This window comes from Antechinus flavipes, chromosome 4 (genome assembly GCF_016432865.1).
Source record: "Antechinus flavipes isolate AdamAnt ecotype Samford, QLD, Australia chromosome 4, AdamAnt_v2, whole genome shotgun sequence".
NCBI lineage: Eukaryota > Metazoa > Chordata > Mammalia > Dasyuromorphia > Dasyuridae > Antechinus > Antechinus flavipes.
Window position 1 is genome coordinate 319,192,354 of NC_067401.1, and position 18,577 is coordinate 319,210,930.

Below are 18,577 nucleotides of genomic sequence, written 5' to 3' on the forward strand. Positions count from 1 at the left end.
TACTAAACCTTATATCTTTCTGGCATGTATTACTTATTTTCTCTTGCTCTGGCATGCTACTTTTTTCCATTGATGTCCTAAGGGCTTTTTACAGTGGCAGCAGGAGTAGGTGGTTAATGAGAATTAAGTGATACAAGAATTCTTTCACTCCACCAGCAGAAATTTGGAGCCCCAAGGAAATTTTTACTGGGATCCTTTATCCTTTGCTAATTAAAGAAATAATAAGAACTCTATAGGCACACCCCATCCTGACTGACATAGTTTCACAATCATGCCATTGCTTGTGTTACCAAGCCCTAATATCAAATAATTTGATCAATTACCTACCTGTAATATTTATAAAATTGCTCCTATGGAATTATAATTCCTTCTTCCCCCTTATGGTTTTTTTAAATAAAGTCCTGCTTTTAAGGAAATCAATTATTTATGTTACTTCCATATGGCTTCAAGGATACAACTTCCTCTATTACATTCAAAAGCTTCTACAATCTTAAAATCCTTCATAATTTGGTTCTAATTAACCTTTACAGACTTCTTACACATTAATTAAAATACTATTTTTCAACCAAAATAGACTATTACTATTCTTAAAACATGTGATTCTATAGCTTGTTCTCCAGAGTCTGGAATGCACTCCTTCCTTACCTCTGCCTCTTGGAAATTTTAGTTTCCTTAAAAATTTAGGTCAATTATTCCCTCCTATGTAAGGCCTTCCCTCACTATTCTCAGCTCCCCAACTATTGGTGTCTTTACCACCATCACCATCACCATCACCAAACTACTTAGATTCATATTTTGCTCCACATATACATATATATTTTGCTCCACATTCATTTCCTATTTGAAGATAAGATTCTTTAGAATAAGGATTCCTTTATTTAAAGCCCTCTATCCCATCATTTAGTATAGTGCCTTGAATATAGTAAGTACTTATTTTTTAATGATTAATCATGTTTCTTGATTTTTTGATGATATTCCTATTTCTCAATGTAAATTAATTGAAATATTCAGAGCTTCTCCCTCCTTTTGTCAAACTAAAATCTTTATTGTATTTTTACCTAAGTATTTTGATCCCTATATTTTAGGATAAGATTGGATTCAATTGAAATGAGGAAGTTTAATTTAATTATCTCATTTCATCCTGTTGATAGATAGGATATCAAGATTAGGTAAAAAGTTATTCCTTTTTAAAATAATATTTTATTTTCCCCCAATTACATGTAAAAATTTGACATTTGTTATTATGTCTTTTAAGTTTTGAGTTTCAAATTCAAATTCTTTTCATTCCTCCCTCCCTCCTTTCCTTCCTCCCTTCCTTCCTTCCTTCCCTCCTATCCTCCTTCCTCCCTCCCTCCTTCCTTCCTTCCTTTCTTTCTTTCTTCCTTCCTTCCTTCCTTCCTTCCTTCCTTCCTTCCTTCCTTCCTTCCTTCCTTCCTTCCTTTCTTTCTTTCTTTCTTTCTTTCTTTCTTTCTTTCTTTCTTTTTTCTTTCTTTCTTTCTTTCTTTCTTTCTTTCTTTCTTTCTTTCTTTCTTTCTTTCTTTTTTCTTTCTTTCTTCCTTCTTTCTCTCCTACGCTCCTTTCTCCCACTATTCTTTCCTTCCTTCCTTCCTTCCTTCCTTTCTTTCCCTCCCTCTTCTCCCCTTTCCTGAACCAGTAAGAAGTATCACATAGATTACATATGTGTATCATTTAACCATTTCCATATTAGTTGTTTTGGGAAAAAAAAAGAAGGAAGGAAGGAAGAAAGGAAAGAAAGGAAGGTATGGAGGGAGGGAGAAGGATAAGAGGGAAGGAAGGAATGGAAGGAGAGAGGAGAGTAGGAGGGAAAGAAGGAATGAAGGAAAAAGAAAGAAGAAGGAAGGAAGAAGAAGGAAGGAAGGAAGGAAGGAAAGAATGGAGGGAGGGAGAATGATAAGAGGGAAGGAAGGAATGGAGGGAGAAAGGAGCGTAGGAGAGAAAGAAGGAAGGAAGGAAGGAAGAAAAAAGAAAGAAAGAAGAAAGAAAGAAGAAAGAAAGAAAGAAAGAAAGGAAAGAAAGAAAGGAAGGAAGGAAGGAAGAAAGAAGAAGGAAGGAAGGAAGGAAGGCAGGAAAGAATGGTGGGAGAAAGGAACATAGGAGAGAAAGAAGGAAGGAAGAAAAAAGAAAGAAAGAAAAAGAAAGAAAGAAAAAAGAAAGAAAGAAAGAAAGAAAGAAAAAAGAAAGAAAGAAAAGAGGGTAGGAGGGAGGAAGGAGGATAGGAGGGAAAGAAGAAGGAAGGGAGGAAGGAAAGAAGGGAAGGAAGAATGAAAAGAAAAGAGGGAAGGGAAAGGAGGGAGGGAGAGAGAAAAGGAAGAGAGAAAGAAGGAAGGAGTGAGGGAGGAAGAGAGGAACAAAGGAAAAGCTTATATAAGTCAGAAAGTTAACTTCCAAGTTGTGGAGAAAGTATCTTTATTCTCCAGTTAATCTTCTTTCCTTTTGAATATTTGACCTGCTTCATCATGAGCACTTTTAGAGTCTCTTCTCTACTTTGTCTTATTTCCTTTCTGATTTCTAATAGGCTCAGTCTTTACTGCAATGCCTCAGGAATACATTGACTCAATCAAAGAAAAGATTCTCCAAATACCTGGTGGGTGTTTAGTGGTGTTAAAGCTTACAGATTTTTTTTTCCTAGCAAAGCAAATGTTCTCATAGATTCTGTCATGTGCTTTTCATAAACACTGATTAGCATTATGGAACACATACTAAATGAAAGTATCAGAATTAAGTAACTTACCTTTGAAAAAAGTGATTAATATGATATAGTTTGTAAGTAATATAATAAAAGTTATGGTTGCACATATGATCATTTAATATATTTTATTTGTCAGTTATTAAATTTGGAGTTTATTTTAGAAAATGATTCATAGAAAATTGATTCAACTTAACAATCAGAAGGAATATCTAATAGCACTAATAAGCATTTGAGCTGAGGAAAAAAAAAAGGTTCATTATACCCTTTAAATAAATGACTCATGGAGAATAGCATCTTTAAAGTTAATTTTCCCTAGTAATGGAGAAAGGAATTGTGAAAAGAACATTGTGTAGTTAGAGAATTTAGGTTCAAATCTCATCTCTGGTACCATCTGATTCAAAACCAAGTTGCTTAAGCTCTGTAAGCCTCAATTTTTGAATCTATAAAATTAGGAGATTGGATTAGGTTGTCTCAGGTTCCTTTTAGCTCTAAACCTATCATTCTATTAATGTCACAAGTTATTTTTAAAGCAATAATGATTTTCTCCTTAATAGCATGGTTTAATAAGAACTGCAAACAGGAACAAGTGATTGACTTGCACTTGTTTCCCTTATCCCTCTCCCCCTTTCTAAAAACAACTTCTGATTGAGACAAGAACATGGTACTTTTTTTTTTTTAAAGGGATGCTCTCTATGATTTTTCTTGTGATGAAAAATGGCCATCACCATTTCCTGAATTGTTCTTTTTTTGTTAAAATGATACTAAGTCGTTTGGAATCCCATTTAGAAAGTAGGTTTTCTTCCTGTCTATTCAAATTTTGATTCTGTTCAATACTATAAGCCTTTATTAAGCATCTTTTTATTAAGTGCCTTTATTAAGGCACTGTATGAGAAGCTAGGGATAGAAAATAAGAAAGATCTTGTCCTCAAGGAGCTTCTATTCTACTGCTGAATTTACATAAATAAGTACAATGGAAGGAAAACAACAAAGAGAGAAAACACTAACAACTGGTAAAGTAAGGGAAGAATTCACAGAACAAGTAGCACTTGATCTAGAAGTTACAGGAAGAGTAGGGTTGAAAGGCAGAAATGAGAAATGAGTGTATTCCAGGCTCGTTTTTATTATTTATCTTTGTCTCGTATTACCTTGAGAGATAAGCTTGTGTTTGTGGAATCTAATATAGTTAGTGCATAAAAGAGTGAATGAAATAAGGATGGACAGGTTATGGATAACATAAAGAGATTTAACTATTAGCTGAATAAATTTGCATTTTATCCCAGAAGAAATAGAATACTGCTAAAGATTTTTGAACAGGGTTTGACATGGTCACACCTGTGTGTATTAGAAAGATTATCTTGGCAAATATATGAAAATAGAGTGGACTAGAATTAGGGTTTGTTGTAGTAGCTCAAGAGAAGAAGTGATTAAAAGTTGCATCAGTATAGTAGAGAGAAGGGGTTGGATAAAAGAAACATCATAGACATATAAAGCCAATAGGAATTGAGAGAGGAAAAGAAACTAAGGTTATGAAGCTAGGAGATTTAGAATGGTGCTGGGACCATCTATAGAAACAGAGAAGTTTGGAAGACACACAAATGACTTGTCTCAGTACTCAAGGTGATGCTAAGTTTAAAACTATAAATTATCAGGGAGCTGTCAATGTGTATCAATAAGTGGAGGAAACTTCAAAATAGTTAATTTTGTAATGGGCTGAAGCTCGAGTGGATGCACTGAGGTCCCAAGGACTATTAATATATGCTTGGTGAAAGAATGGCCCTCGCCCACTCTTTGTGTGAGTTCTGATGTGTTGTATAGGAAATGACATAGGGACAATTTTGGTGGGTGTGGAGAGAGGGGAGGAGAGAGGCCAAGAGAGACTTCTGGCCAGGTTTGTATTGGGGCTGCTCACATTCCTATCGCCATCCCCCTTCACCTCCACAAAGAATAAAGATCAAAGACTTTCCCTTAACCTGAATTCCTGACTTCGGCTGCTTTTAAAATACACAATCATCACAAGTTTCCATAGAATTTCCCCATGCTCGTGAACTCACAACACTGGACCACCCAAAAAAATTAAATAGGGGAAATTGGAGACTTATTTCAAATGATCTTGATTTTCTCAGTGAAATGGAAGGTGAAATTATCTGTTGAGAGGGATATGATACATGTAGTTTCACTCTTAAATCATGTGGTATAGGAAAAAGGTGGAATCCGAGCATTTACTTCCTCTATAATCCTAGGTAAATCATTTCACCTCTATGAGCCTCAGTTTACTCATCTGTAAAATGAAAGGATTGCACTAAAGAGTTGGGCTAAATTCTCTTTTAACTTTTTTTGCTGTTATTTTACAATCTTCCTGAACTATTCTAAAATTATATGTCATCCCAAATAGTTAGAGAATTTTATGAAATAGTAGCCTCCTCCTTCCCAAACAGCCAAGCCTCTTACTTCTAATATCCTGAATACTAAGGCTCATTTGTCTAGGAATGAGAATCACCTCTGGAGTTCTAGAATAGAATAATAGACTCATTCTAATTGCTACTCATTTTTCTAGGGAGTGTTCCCATTCAATTATCAATCTACAAATCCTCTGCTTTTTTATATTCAAAAAAAGCATTTCCATTGACGTGGCATTTTCAGAGCTCCATATTGGTTTTTCTGCTATGAAAGAATAGATATTGTGATGTTCCCAAGCTCAGTGGATAGTCTAAGTACAATTTGTCCTTTGAACTTTGGATATTGAAGACTGTCCTTTCTCTTTTTAAAGGTTCAATCATGTAAACATTAGTAAGAGGCTTTGTTCTCATTGTTCTTTTACATATACAGTCCTTATGTTTTGGTCTTGTTTATGAAACCTATTTCTGTTGTATGTTATTATAGGCACAATAGGGTCTCTTTTCATTTAAAGTGCTAACTATTGGAGTGGGAGCATATTCAACTGAAAATGAGACTTATTGTAAACAGCGTAAAACACTGGTTCACAAAGCTTGGTTGCTAGGCTATAGTCACAAAGGAGGACATCCACATGCCAGTTTATCAGCATGAGATAATAAAGAATCAAGGTAACAAATGGGAAAAATTGGCCAGAATTCTATTCAGCCTGATCCTCTGAGGTCACTGTCAATTAGCATCTCCAGCAGTGTCTTTTGGAAAAGGTTAAGGGTCATCAGCATGTCTGATTGGCCAGCCAAAAGTGTATGCTGTGAAACAATAGCATGCAGGAACAAGACTGCGCCAGAAAGATAGACAAAGGCTACTCCAGCTGTGCTTCCCTTTTGGATGGTCCTATATAACATGCTCCCACTGCAAATGAAGAATTGAATTGCCAAGGGATAATTATACCAAATGATGTCACTGTATATGGCTTCTTTCCAACCTGTCCTATGGCTTATCTTGTTGGAGAATATTAGCTGGCTGGTCAGCTATAAATGGTTGTCACGAATGGGAAAAAGGGAAGTGGTCCAAGTTCTTTGTTTGCTAACTCATGTTGGGGGCCAGGGGTCATAGTCTAGATTCAAGGTCTCCCTGACTTCTGTTCCTTGCACCAGTTCCACTTATTCATATCATAGTTCACAAAGTCTTAATAAACAAGTCAATCAATTGATCAACTAAAAAACATTTATTGAATGTTTGCTTTGTGTCCAGTCATTCCACAGGCATTTGTTAAATTCTTCCCATATGCCAGGTAGACACTATACTAGGTTCTAGGCATAAAAAGATATGGAAAATGATCTTTGTCCTCAACTTACTTGCTGGGGGAGACAATAAATACATATAGAAGTATATATAAAATATAAGGTAATTTTGGGAAATCTTTTTTCAGCACCTCCTGTGCGTCATTCCTATATTGGATAATAGGAATAAAAATATTCAAAATTATAAACTGACTTTCCTCAAAGAGATTATGATACAGTGAAGAAAATACAACTTTACAAGTTTGAAATAAAATAAAATGTATAAGTGCAAAGGAAGGATCTAGATAAAATGTTATAAAAAAATTTACAGAAGGAAGAATGATTTAGATGGGAGAATCAGGAGATGCTTCTTGGAGGAGGAAGAGACTGAACCCAAAGTAAGAAGTGATGAAGAAAAAATACTTTCTTGACCTGGAAGTCCATAAATGTAAAGATGAGAAAGAAAAAGATAATATCAGGGTTCATCTCTCCAGGCCTCTCTGAAATCATCCTGTTGGTCATTTCTTACAGAACATAATATTCCATAATATTCATATATCACAATTTATTCAGCCATTCTCCAATTGATGGGCATCCATTCAATTTCCAATTTCTAGCCACTAGAAAAAGGGCTGCCACAGACATTTTTGCACATGTGGGTCCCTTTCCCTCCTTTTAGATCTTTTTGGGATATAAGCCCAGTAGAAACACTTCTGGATCAAAGGGTATGCACAGTTTGATAACTTTTTGAGCACAGTTCCAAATTGCTCTCCAAAATGGTTGGATTTGTTCACAGTTCTACCAACAATGTATTAGTGTCCCATTTTTCCCACACCCCCTCCAATATTTATCATTATTTTTTCCTGTCATTTTAGCCAATCTGAGAGAAGTATAGTGATATCTCAGAGTTGTCTTAATTTGCATTTTTCTGATTAACAGTGATTTTAGAGCACCTTTTCATATTACTAGAAATAGTTTCAATTTCTTCATCTGAAAATTGTTCATTTATCAATTGGAGAATGGCTTAAATTCTTATAAATTTGAGTCATTCTCTATATATTTTAGAAATGAGGTCTTTATCAGAATCTTCGAATATAGAAATGTTTTCCCAGTTTATTGCTTGCCTTCTAACCTTGTCTGTATTAGTTTTGTTTGTACAAAAACATTTTAACTTAATATAATCAAAATTATCTATTTTGTAATAAATAAGAATCTCCATTTCTTCTTTGGTCACAAATTCCTTCCTCCTCCATAGATCTGAGAGGTAAACTATCCTAGTTTCTTCTAATTTGTTTATAATATCATTCTTTATGTCTTGATCATGAATCCATTTTGACCCTATCTTAGTATATGGTGTTAAGTGTGGGTCAATGCCTATTTTCTGCCATACTAGTTTTCAATTTCTCCAGTAGTTTTTGTGAAATAGTGGGTTCTTTTCTGAAAGCTGGGGCCTTTAGGTTTGTCAAATACTAGACTAGTTATTGCCTGTGTTGTCCTGTGAACCTAACCAATTCCAGTGATTGACTATTCTATTTCTTAGTCAGTACCAAATGGTTTTGATGAACGCTGCTTTATAATATAGTTTTAGATTTGGTACAGCTAGACCACCTTCATAAAACAAAGTTTCTAAGAGAAACTGGTCAGTCACAGAAATTGAGACAACTCACAATATAAGAAGGATACTAGACACGGAAGTATTTTTCAGGATGAGAAAGTTGCTGTGGTCTAGTGAAGAAAGAAATCTGAAGAGTAAGAAGAAGATCCTAAAGAGGAGAGAAAGAGTATCTCTTATGAACAGAATTGCTTTCAGTTATTTTGAAATAAAGCTAATATAGAGGAAAAACTCATTTTGTAAAGAATGGATTTTTTTGAACTATTCAAAAGGATTACTATTCCTTTATAATATGTATCAAAGGGATTGAGAAGAAGTAGGAGTTGAACCTGTGATTTCATTAGTATAAGCAAAACTTCTTAAACGTTTTTGATTCATAACTCCTTCAGCCTGACAAATTTTTATGCTCCCCTAGATATATAGGTATATAAAATATCAAACATTTACTGAAATAATTCATAATTCACAATCCCAACATTCAATTAAGACATCCTACATAAGGTCACATACCACAGTTTAAGAAGTACTGTTTTAGGGGAATTCCAAGTGAAGGAATCTCCTTAATAATACAGTTCATCACATTCTCTGCAACTTAGAAAGGGGATTAGTAAGGCAATGAGAATTTAAATGACTTGCTTGGATTCATAGCTGATATGTTACATAAATAGAACTAGAATATAGCAGAATTTAATACAATGGCAGCATGCTTTGGAGTCTTATCTATACTTCTTAAATATTTTCTTTCGCTGTTGAATTTCAGTGACTTCTTAAAACCACCATTATTTCCATTTGAATAAAATTTCTTATTCTACATTAAAATGTTTTTTGGGGAAGGAGAGTAATCATGGTGAAAACACACTGTTCTTTATCATTCCAAAGTACTGAAAATAAAGTAGTTACTCATCAACTGAAAAAGCAATTGGGAAAAAAAAAAGGTTGTGAATGTAGTGATTTTTTTCTCTTGTGAAACTTTTTCTATCTCACCTAAGCTGGACATACAGTGACTACTCACGGTTCTGATCTGAATAGTGGTTAGCACAGAATAGGTTCTCCATCTTTTCAATCTGGGCTAGTTTAGACCTCCTTAGGCAACCTGACAGTCCTCTGTTACTGGAGGCTTACTATATTTGTACTGGGCAATGTGGATATCTGATAAATCTAAGCCCCACTACAGCTCAGAACTTTTGCACTCAAGCAATCCACTAACCTTGGCCTTTTCCAGTAATATAAATTAAAGCCATGTGCCACCATAGCAGGGTATAATGGAATATTATTGTGCAATAATAAAGGATATATGTGAGGAATTCAGAGGAAAAAAGGGGAAAGATTTGTATGTATTGATGGATAGCAAAATAAGACAAAAGAACAATTCAGAACAATGTTAATAAAAAAAAGATTGCCAACAGGAAGCAGAGCTCAGAGGAACCAAAAAATTAAACCAAAACAAACAAAACCCTATGTAGGTCTCCAAGAATGGATAATGAAATATTCTTCTCTCCCAAAGGCATAGAGGAGAAGGAATATAAGGTCAGAATATTGTATATGTTCCAGATACCAATAACATGCTGGATGTTTGTGATTATTTTTCTTTGTTATGAGAGAAGTGTAATCTGAAGTAAGGGTGAGAGATCCCCCCAAAAAATGACTGTGAAGTACAGACAAAAGACATCAATAACATTATCGTTAAAAGAAAAGAAAATACCTGCATAGCTTTTGGATAACTTAGCTCTTTCTGGGATTTTAGTAATTAAAAGAGAAGATTAATTTTCTATTTGAATGAAGCCTTAAATAAAAATAAAATAAGTACTGGATTTGTGATTTCATCGATATAGGGAATTCCTTACTGAAAAAAATTTCCTTTTACCAATGCAAGTATGCATGCTGTCTGAAAGTATTTCCTAGAATTCTTAGAAGTTAAGTGGTCTGCTTTAGGTCACACAGACAGCATTGGTAGAAATGGGATTGAATGTAGGTCTTCTTGGATTTGAGATTGACTCTATTTATTGTACCACATGGTCTCTCAAGCAAAAATCTGAAATAAAATTACCTAACAAATTGGTTCTATTTGAACCTCATCTTATCATATGACTACAGTCTATTCTAGATGTACTTGAAAATATGACACAAATTTTTGACTCTGGGTTAACCAGGCTTAGCAGTTATTTGCTGAGGGTTTATTCAAACTAAAGGAGAAAAAAAAAGAAAAAACCTATGGTGTCATCTAATTCTAATATTAAGGCAAATGTTACTTGATATGACTCATATTTTACATTTAACAAATTCATAAAAATTGTTCCTATGTTCAATAAAATAAATTTAATGGATATTGGTTTAAGCCTGGGGAAAAATTTGAAAGGGTAGCCATCAAGAAAGGTTAAAAAGTGGGACCTGATTGAGAGTTTAAGGAAGTTAATGGAAACCAGAAGGGTTTGGGGATATGAAGGAAAGCATGAGCAAAGGTATCAAGATGGAAAATGGAAGGTAAGTGCCATATGTAAGGAACAGGAAAAAGTCCAGTTCACTTCATACCGGAAAGTGTTAATGCATGAAAAGGAACAATATTTAATAAATTATAAGATTATATAGTTATGGTCATAAACTATATGAACTAGAAATTCAAATATAAGGAGATAAATTTGACCTTATAGATATAAATAGAATAAGGTACAATGGGATCCTTGGCTTGAATGTGCCTATTGAAAGACATTTAGAGATCTTATTCTTAAAAATAAAGCAAAATTAATAAAAAGGGAGGAGTCAAATTTGTAAGAAAATCTAGGGACAATGGGAGAAAAACATAGTGAAAAGCTTTTGGATGTCAAGGATGTATAAATTTTATGCTCTGAATTTTAAACCCAAGTCTGTTGGAAATAGTTTTAATTCATTTATCATTATTCTAAATCCAAATATTTATAGCTTAGAGAAAAAGAAATGCCCAAATGGGCATTTCATAGCCTCAAAAATATCTAACAATAAACTGATTCAACCATTCTGTAGAACAATTTGGAACTATGTCCAAACGGCTATCAAAATGTGCATACACTTTGACCCAGCAGTGTCTCTATTGGGCTCACATCCCAAAGAGATCTTAAGGGCGGGAAAGGGACCCACATGTGCAAAAATGTTTGTGGCAGCCCTGTTTGTAGTGGCAAGAAACTGGAAACTGAATGGATGCCCATCAGTTGGAGAATGGCTGAATAAATTATAGTATATGAATGTTATGGAATATTACTCTTCTATAAGAAATGATCAGCAGGATGGTTTCATAGAGGCCTGGAGAGACCTTATATGAACTAGTACTAAGTCAAATGAGTTGAACTAGGAGATCATTAGACACAGCAACAACAAAATTATAGAATGATCAATTCTGATGGATATGGCTCTTTTCAACAATGAGATGATTCAGGCTAGTTCCAGTGATTTTGTTAAGAGAGCCATCTGCTCCCAGAGAGAGGACTGTGGGAACTGAGTGTGGATCACAACAGCATTTTCACTCTTTTTGTTGTTTGCTTCCATTTTATTTTATTTCTCATATTTTTTTTTCCTTCTTGATTTGATTTTTTTATGCAGCAAGATAACTGTATGAATATGTATCCTATATATGGATTTAACATACATATATATACCATATTTAACATATATTGGATTGCTTGCCATCTGGGGGAAGGGGAAGAAGGGAAGGATGGGAAATTGGAACACAAGGTTATGCAAGGATCAGTGTTGGAAAATTGTCCATACATATGTTTTTAAAATAAAAAGCTTTAATAAAAATATCTAACATTTTGAACAACATTGAATAATATCTTGAAATAACATTTATAGGAATTGTCACAATATGATAAGATGAAGTTTAGAGTTAACATTTTCCTTCATTCTATTGAAAAATTAATCACTTGATATTTCAGGATTGCCCCTAGAAAATTATTCTCTAAAAACTACTTGTTCCTCTTTGAATGCTAGCCTAAAATTAATGAAAGGGATTTCTGGCCCTGGATTGATAATATCCTAATCCCTTTAGGAAATGGGGAAATCTGGTACTGCTTTTATATGGATCATAACTCTGATTTCTTCAAGGGAAAGGAAAAGGCTATATAGTCAGGAGGTATGGTTTTCAGTTTGTTTATTACCCATAATCCATTTTCCAGAGCATTGATTTTTCTTTCTGACCTTTTGCACTCTTTCCTAAGCAAAAGAAAATCGGTTTAAGAGAAGAGAAAAAGCTGGAAAGGACTTAAAATTTAAAAAAAAATTCTTAATATTTCCGCTTGACCTAAAAAGGAGGCAGTTTTTCTCAAGGAAAAACTGAAGTAATCATTGCCATTATTGTATATAGACAGGAAAATTGAATAATGAGGCCAGTCCATCACTGTATGAAGTAAAGTTTGAATGCTTGACAGTCCTTATCAAAGGACCTCTATGTTATCTTGTCAGGTGATCTTCAGCCTCTAAAACAATTCAAAAGGAAGTGATTAAGGTAAGTGCTCATATGTTGAAGGAAGAAGCAATACAAGGATACTCTTGAGGTTTTTCCGAAAACTTTGGAGTCCATTTCATAACCTGACATGGAGGCCATTTCAGACACTAGTCAAGGACCATCCAATATGGCAACCCACATCAAAGAAAGTGCTGTGCTCTATGAAGGAAGAATTGTAGCATTTCAAAAGAAATATGAAAAACACAAATTTAGAGATATCTCCTCTTCAAATATTCATATATGGGCTATCTGTACTCTACCTGTGGTAGAACCTTCTGAAGTTTATTAGTCAGACATACTATAATTTGAGCCTCAAAAGAGTGATGTTATTTTGGTCGTCTTTGAAAATGAAGAATAATAATCAACCAGTTAGAGTATCATGAGGGCATAGATTCAGTACTGGAAATGACCTTAGAGAGAAAGAAGACACCCATTCCAAGCTTTCATAAGATAAAGAGAAAAGAAGTGACTTAAATAGAAGGTAACAGAATTAGTCAGTAGCAAAGCCAGGTTTGGGATTCAATCAACTCTTTTCATAACACAGCTGGCAACATTTGATAAGAGTAGTAACAGGAATGCTAAAGCAAAGAGTGAGTAGAGTCTGGCAAGGAAGGCTAAGGACAACAAAATGAGGCTATTTTAAATGAAGATTTATGGTCTCTGTCCCTAGTTGGTACATCAAATGATGTTCATCATGGAGTATTATACCTGCAAAATTTTTCTAAGCTTAGGAATGAAATTTCTCATTAGAGGTGTTTTCATTTCTCACTGGTATTTTTGTTTCTGTTCATATTTGGACTTCCTGTAAGTAGCATAATAGTTGAACAGGACAGAAATAATAAACATTATTGAAATACCACCATACCTCTTTTCTCCTCAATATTGTGCTTTCTGTAATACATATAATAACCTGTCTGAAAAGCTTCAATAATCACACTAAGGAAAATATCCTGCTTCATTTTCCAGGCTGGTAGCTGCTCCAGTTTGACATCCAGGAGTTTCTCATATTAAGTTTTACTGAAAGTGATACATTTGATTCCATCTTGCCTTCATAGATAGAATATGACAAATCTAGATAGCAAGGCTCCTTTTTGTTTCTTTTTTTGAGCTTTTTTGAGATCAAAGTACCTACTATGTGCTAGGTGTTTTTAGCTTAATATATCAAATATGTTGACTTTTTTGTCTGCCTTCTCACATTGTTGGTTCATATTGAGTATGTAATCTACTAAAGTAAAGTTCGGTGGCACAATGGATAGTGTGCTATCCCTGAACCCAGAAGACCCATATCCCTGCATTGAAATCTGAGCTTAGACATGTCTTAGCTGTATAACCCAGTTTGCCTCAGTTCCTCATCTGTAAAATGAACCACAGAAGAAAATGGCTAATCACTCCAATCTTTGCCAAGAAAATACTTTGGGGTCACAAAGAGTTGAGTGAACAAAAATGATCAAGCAACAACAATCCAACAAAATCCATGTTTTAAACACCAGCTATTATATAGTCACACATCTCCCATTACATAATTATGAAATTGATTGTTTGAACCAAAATGTAAAACATATTTATCTTTTTAAAACATTCTTCTTATTTGATTTGTACCATTAGCCTAGCCAAGTTAATGCTTACTAAAGTACAAGATACTGTGTAATGAGGACATAAAGGCAAATTGTACCTATGGCAGTTGTAGATTCCATTATGAGCGGTATAGAAGCCTGGGTTAGTGGACAGAGATTGAATTTGAGTCAAGAAGAAGTGAGTTCAAAGTCTACCTTTGACACTTAACAAGCTGAATGATCCTGGGCAAATCATTTGACCTCTGTGGGAGTCAGTTTTCTCAACTATATAGAGATTAGGTTTGGACTTGAAAAACCCCTCAGAAATATGATTCCTTATGGATTTTAATGATCCTGTGCTACAATAGTCCTATTGTTCTTTGTCCTGATCAAACTATATATGAACCATAATGTTCACTTCTGGCTGATAAATTTTAAGGTAGATTAGAGAGGAAGGAAGGTAACCAGGATGGTGAGGGTTCCCAAGTGCTTGGCACATGAAAAGTTGCTGAAGGAATTGGTGATATTCAGCCTAGAGAAGAGGAGATGGGGTCAGGAGGGAGGGAATGCTACCATCTTCAAGAATTTGAAAGACTGTTAAAAGAAAATAGTCATTCTACTTATTCACATTCACATTCTTATTCACATTCACATTCTTATACACATTCACATCTTAGAGTTACTATCTTCCTTCAGAACTTTATTCAGACAGTATCTTCTATATCTTTACCATGGTACTTTGTATTTATCACATACATATATATTTGTACATGTTGTCTCCCCCATTAGAATGCTAAATTTTTGAGGGCAGGGACTTATTGCACTTTTTCTTTGTGTAAGTGTTGTTATAATCACCCTCCCTCACTTTTTGGTCTGATACCTTAACTAGATTAGAACACATTTAAATCAATCAAAAGAGACTTAACTATAAAAAAGTGTTTGAAAGCCTTTTGATGAACTGAAGTGAAAGCAGATAAGATGTCTGTTCTACTTGGCTGTGGGATGGATTTCTTTTTTCTGTCTACTGATCCTGTATAAAAGTACCAAATTAGTTGAAATGGGAAGCATTTTTTTGGAAATTAGAGCTTGGGATTTTCAGTACCTTCCTAAGGAGGAATTATGGAAATACAGATGAAAGGGTAGAGAGTGGGTAAATAAAGGTCTAAAATTCAACTTTGGCCTGAGTCAAACCTCCTCTCCCTCCTTTCTTGGACTGGAGGAGAGCCTTCCAAGTTTCAAATTGTCTGAAAACATTAGATTTCTCATCTTCACATGAGTGGCCTAAAAAGTATCCCAGATCAATTTGTAGCCTGTCTGCATTATTGGAAGTCAAGGACAGACTGGATTGTCAGCTTAACAATGAACCTAGGGAATTATAACATGCTTAAGGGAAGTTTCTTGAGTACAACATTAATGGGGGAAAAGGACTCTAGCAACCAGAAATTACTGAGTTACTCCTTATCTATTTGTGGTCTCTAAATCTGAGCCTGCTTTCTCAACTATGATCAAAGGAGAAGGATTTTCACAGATGTTTGAGGAGGAAATGTTTTGTACTAATTATAACTAGTAAATATTAGGAAAAATAGTAAATATTCTTCCCTAAAGCTACTTAAGCTCTGTAACTAAATGATTCTTAACTGATAATCTTGAATACCAGTGGGAACTTGAGTCAATGTTATTAGAGAATTACCCGTGGTCCCTGAAGGGGATACAAAGCTAGACAAGTTTTAGGAACTTAACTTACCTGTGAGAGTGGGTTGTGGGATAAGGATATCTCAGAGCTCATACAAAGGAGCTGCATTTATGTTCCCAATTCTTAGTTCCTGCCATGCTTCAGAAATACTTGGTTGATTAGTTGTCCCTAAAGAGAAGAACTGGAGCAATGAGAAATTGTGGAGGGGTAGATTTAGGCACCTAAGAGATAGCTATGGAATTAAGAGACTCAAGGTTAGGAAGATCCATAGTTTTGGTAAGAGATAATAAAAGGCTGTAGTTGGGCAGAGGCACTGATAATGGAGTGAAAAGGGATGAATGGAAGATATTTCAGAGACAGGAGAGGACTTAATGACTTAGAACTAAAGAGACAAGGAATAATAAGTGATTTCCAGCCTGAATGGTGCTAAATATGAAGATAATGTATACAAAAGAGAAAATGGAATATCAGGAATAGGTTTTGAAGGAAGGGTACTTTGGATGAAAATCAGAAGAATGTGAATACAGTTCTTGATGTATAAAAATCAGACAAATTCTTTCTTCTTCCTACTGGGGTAAGAATGTTTCTTTTAATCATATTCTTTCATTTGCTTCTACATTCATATCTATTTTTTCTTCGAATTTAACCAATTGAATAAATTAATCAGCTAGCATTTCTTCGGCTGCTGCTTTGTGCTAGGCACTGTACTAAAGTTACGGATGAGAGAAAGAGAATGAAAGAAAAGAAAGAGAAAGAAAGAAAGAAAGAAAGAAAAAGAAGAAAAGAAAGAGAGAAAGAGAAAGAAAGAAAAAGAAAGAAAAAAGAAAGAATAAAGAAAAAGAACAAACAAACAGAGAGGGAGGAAAGAAGGAAAGAAGAAGGAAGGAAGAAGAGGAGGGGAGGAAGATATTCTGAGATAGTATCAGTCAATAAATTATTTTTTAAATCATGAAATGAGTACTTAAAGGGAGAAGGGTATATTTATTTTTGGTGAAAGTGTTAACTGCGTAATGTTATCTTTTGATGAGTACTTCAAAAACAGGTTGTAGCTTCTAACCTTCTCTTTGTGGCATTTGTGACATTAATTGCTTATTATTTCCATGATATACAGCATAAAAGAGAGTGGGTATTTTAACCCAATATGTTTATGACACAACTCAGCTTATAAAAACACTCCTTCAGTTATGGTGAAAATTGATATCTACAATAGGATTGGTGATATCAACCCAGGAGAGACCCAAGAACAAAACACATGTCTTCTTGTTCTTACAGGGAGGTAACATGAAGTCAAAATATAAGAAAAGAAAGGACGCATAAGCACAGGGAAAAAGATCCTAGTGGGTATGGGGGAAAGAGGTGGTGGTTCAATTTTGCTACTTCTCAGTCTAACATTACACCTAAACAAGTAAGCAAACATTGTATCCCAATATAAGGAAATGTATCTTTGCTTATGGGCTTACAAGATCAAAACAAAGATAAGATCTTTTTTAAAATTTTGTTTCAAAATCATTATGTTTGGGGGTTTACAGAGCCTTAGAGATAATCTAATACAATGACTCATTTTACAGGTGAAGAAACAAGTCTACAATAAAGTGATTTGCTAAAAGTTAAAAAACTGAGAAGTAGGAGTTAGAATTCAGATTTAAATTTTCTGAAATATATTCCAGCCTGCTTTTCACTAGACTACATTTCTTTCTGTTCTATTAAAGAAAAGAACTCAAATCAAAACTCCCTGTAGGTTTTCAGTTGATCAGATTCATAAACCACCTTATCTTTAACCACTCTACACACACACACCTTTCCCTCCCCTCCTCCCCTCCTTTTCTTCTCCTCCCCCCTTCACCCCCCCCCCCCAAGCATTGAGAATCACCCTGGGTTTCAATAGGTAAGTTTTGGCTTTATTTTATCTCTCTTTCTTCCTAGATCATTTACTTCAAACCATATCATCCTGGATTTTGATAGTTTCAAACCATGTAGCCCTTGCCTTGCCTCCTTTGTAACTAACTCCCCTTACAATTCTCCTATTAGAATCTAAACTCCTTGAGGGTAGGGATTATCTTGCTTGTATGTATTTGTATAACTAGTGCTTAGCACAATTTAGATACTAATAAATTGTTATTAAATGCTATTTTTCTCTTTTCTTCCTGCCTTCCTCCTTTTCTTCTTTTCTTTCTCTTTCTATTTCCTTCCTTTGTTCCTTCCTTCTTGCTTTCCTTTCCTTCATTTTTTTTTCTTTTGTCTTTCTCCTGCTTTCCTTTTCCCCTTGCTCTCTTTCCTTTTTTCTTCTTTTCTTCTTCCCTTCCTGACTTTCTTTTTCTTTTTTCTCTTTTCTTTTCTCTTCCTTGCTTTTTCTTTCCTCCATCCCTTTCTCCTTTCTCTTTTCCTCCCACTCTCCCATCCTCTCTTCTTTTTCCCCTTTCATCCTTCCTTCCTTCTTCTTCCTCCTCCTCCTCCTCCTTCTCTACTTCTTCCTCTTCTTCCTTCTCTTCTTCTTTCTCCTCCTCCTCCTTCTTTCTTTTTCTCTCTCTTATATTCTTTCTTTCTTTCTCTTATAAAAATAAAATGTTGCATTAATTTTTGAAGTCTAGATCTCTCAAGTTTCAAGTTGTTTCAAATTTTAGTTACTTATAACCTTTAACAAATTACAATTACAAAAATCTAAAAGCTAGAAGTAAGGGTTAACATGACTCCTCTGCATTCCAATTCTTTATTTCTCTAGCTTAATTATTCTTTCTCCTTTCAGCAGAATATCTTGGTCTTGAAAGACAAGTAGCTTTGAAGATATGGTTTCAAATCCTGCATCTGATATTTACTTTGTGATCTTGTAAAAGTCATTTGATCTCCATGGGCCTCAGATTTCT